Source organism: Delphinapterus leucas, chromosome 21 (assembly GCF_059928025.1).
Source record: "Delphinapterus leucas isolate spDelLeu-1000000601 "Yukka" chromosome 21, BTC_Dleu_Yukka2, whole genome shotgun sequence".
Lineage (NCBI taxonomy): Eukaryota > Metazoa > Chordata > Mammalia > Artiodactyla > Monodontidae > Delphinapterus > Delphinapterus leucas.
In genome coordinates this window covers 40,727,501-40,730,000 of record NC_143149.1, presented here as the reverse complement: position 1 = coordinate 40,730,000, position 2,500 = coordinate 40,727,501, and the positions used below count along the sequence as shown (strand labels likewise).

The following is a 2,500-nucleotide window of genomic DNA, read 5'->3' as shown; positions in this document are numbered from 1 at the left end:
CGCCCCCCCGCTTCCCGTCGAAGCCCCCCTTACGCCCTCGGTGGCGAGAAGGGGGGCACGGGGGCGCGGGCCGGGCTAGGGCCACGGGGGCCCGGGGGGGGTTGGGGTTGAGGAGCAGAGAGGGCCGCGTCCGGGCGCGAGCGTGGGGAGGTCTCCGCCCGGTTTCGGGGACACGGGGTTGGGGGGCGTCGTCGGGCGGTGGCCGTGGTGTCTCGTGTGGCGGTCGGCCCGGGCCCAGGCCCGGGGCCCCGCGTCACGGGCCGGTAGCGCCGAGGCCCGCGTGCTGCGGGCGGCCGCGGGCGGAGAGCCGTGTTGGTCGGTGTCGGGGCGGCGGTGACCGTGGGGGCGCCCCGCGCCCAGCCCCCCCCCACACGCCTCGCCCGCCTCCCCCCTCTCCAGGTACCTAGCGCGTCCCGGCGCGGAGGTTTAAAGACCCACGGGGGGTCGCCCGTCCGCCTTGGGGTCGGGGCGGTCGGGCCCGCGGGGAGTCGGGAGGCCCCTCCCTTCTCCCCCAGGCTCCGCTTCACCCCCCCCACCGGCACCCCACCACACGGGGCCGGGGCGCCGCGGCGCCGCTGGTCCACCCCGCCGCGGCCGTCGGGAGGGGCCTACCCGGCGGCCGTGGTGCGGGCCGGGGCCGCGCGCCCGCGCGCCCCGCGTCCCCTGTGTGTGTACGGTTGGGGGGGCAGGTGGGAACCCCCCGGGCGCCTGTGGGGTGTCCGAGCCCGCCCCGCCCGCGGGGTCGGTGCCGGGCGCCCCGTCGTGAAACCTTCCGGCCCCCCTCCGGTCTGCTGTTTTCTGTCTGACTTGGCCGGCCAGAGGCAGCCCCCTCCGGGGGATGTGCCGTGCCACCGGCGGGGGTGACCCCCCCCGCCGAAACCCAGAGAAACCAAAACTCGTACGACTCTTAGCGGTGGATCACTCGGCTCGTGCGTCGATGAAGAACGCAGCTAGCTGCGAGAATTAATGTGAATTGCAGGACACATTGATCATCGACACTTCGAACGCACTTGCGGCCCCGGGTTCCTCCCGGGGCTACGCCTGTCTGAGCGTCGCTTGACGATCAATCGCCCCCCCCCCCCCGGTGTGTGCGTGCCGTGCGCGCGCGCGCCTTCCCGGGGGGGGCGGTGGCGCGGCTGGGGGTTTGCTCGCAGGGCCGCCGGGGCCCTCCGTCCCCCTAAGTGCAGACGCGGCGCCCGCCCCCGGCCACGGGGGCGCGCTGCCCGCGAGAGGGAAGAGAGAAGGGGAGAGAGAGCTCGCGACGAGGCCCTGGCCGCGTGGCCTCCGCGGTCGGTCCCCCTTCGGGAAGCGCCCTCGCGCCGCAAGCGGTCTCTGGGCGTTTTACCCCCGGGGTGTCGGTGGGCGGGGACGGTCCCGCGCCCTCGCGGCCGGGGCCCGCGGCGGCGGTGGTGGTTGGGCCGCGTCCGTGCCGCCGTCGTACGCCGCCCGCCCCCGGCGGCGTCCCGGCGACGTCCGGCCCGCCTCCCCCCGCGGGGCCCCGACCCGCGCGTCCGGGGTCCGTGCCCGCCCCCGCCGCCTCGCCTCGCCGTGTCGGGGCGGGCGTCTCGGGCCGAGGCCGAGTCGTGCGTGCGCGGCCGCGCCCCGGGGATGCGTGCCCCGGCGGCGACCCGCGGGACGCCGCGGCGTCGCCTGCCGCCGCGCGCTTCCCCCCGGGCTGCGGCCGCGCCGCTCCGCGCTTCGTGCACGCTCCCCGAGCCGGCCGGCGGTGGGCGCCTGTCGGTGGTGGGCGGGGGCGCACGGCGTCGTCCGTCGTGGCGGGGCCGTCTCGCGGCTGCGTGGAGGCTGTGCGGCGTTGGCGGCGTTGAGGGCTGGGGAGACGGAGAAGAGAGCGAGAGAGAGAGGGAGAGAGACGGGAGAGAGCGAGAGAGAGGGTGGGAGTCGGTCGGTCGGGCGTGGGAGGAGGCGTGGGAGGAGGGCCCGGCGGTCGGGGGGCGACCGCCGGGTTTTCTCCCCACCGCCTCGCCTTCCACGCCGCCCGCCGCTCTCTCCCGTCCGCTCCTCCTCCTCCTCCCTCCTCCTCCTCCTCCTCTCCCGTCCCCCCACCCCCACCCCCGTCGTCTCCCGTCCTCCCCTCCGTGACGAGGCCGCCTCTGCAGCGCGCTCGGTGTCGTGCGTCTCCCGGCCACCACCCTCCGGCCTCTCCGCTCCGTCCGTCCGTCCGTCCGTCCCGTGGCCGCCGGCTCGTGCTCCCGTCCCGCCCCTCCCGCGCGTTCCTCTCGCCCCCCGCGCCACGGGCGGGCGAGGGGAGCCGGTGGGGGGGGGCCGGTCGACCGCGGCTCGGCCGCGGGGTCTCTCTCTCTCCCTCCTCTGCCCGCTCGCCCGCTCGCGCGCGCGCGCGCGCGCGCCCTCCGAGACGCGACCTCAGATCAGACGTGGCGACCCGCTGAATTTAAGCATATTAGTCAGCGGAGGAAAAGAAACTAACCAGGATTCCCTCAGTAACGGCGAGTGAACAGGGAAGAGCCCAGCGCCGAATCCC

General features: G+C 76.9%; 2 non-coding genes across 2 annotated transcripts in view; both read left to right on the top strand.

Annotated features, from left to right (window-relative positions):
• Window positions 1–902: 902 nt before the first annotated feature.
• On the top strand, window positions 903–1,055 carry LOC149744502 (5.8S ribosomal RNA). Its single transcript, XR_016391233.1, has one exon. It is a non-coding gene; the product is annotated as a 5.8S ribosomal RNA (ribosomal RNA).
• Window positions 1,056–2,377: 1,322 nt separating this feature from the next.
• Window positions 2,378–2,500, top strand: part of LOC149744501 (28S ribosomal RNA) — a 4,956-nt gene continuing 4,833 nt past the window's right edge. Inside the window, exon 1 of the ribosomal RNA XR_016391214.1 lies at window positions 2,378–2,500. This exon is cut by the window's right edge and continues 4,833 nt beyond it. This is a non-coding gene — a ribosomal RNA (28S ribosomal RNA).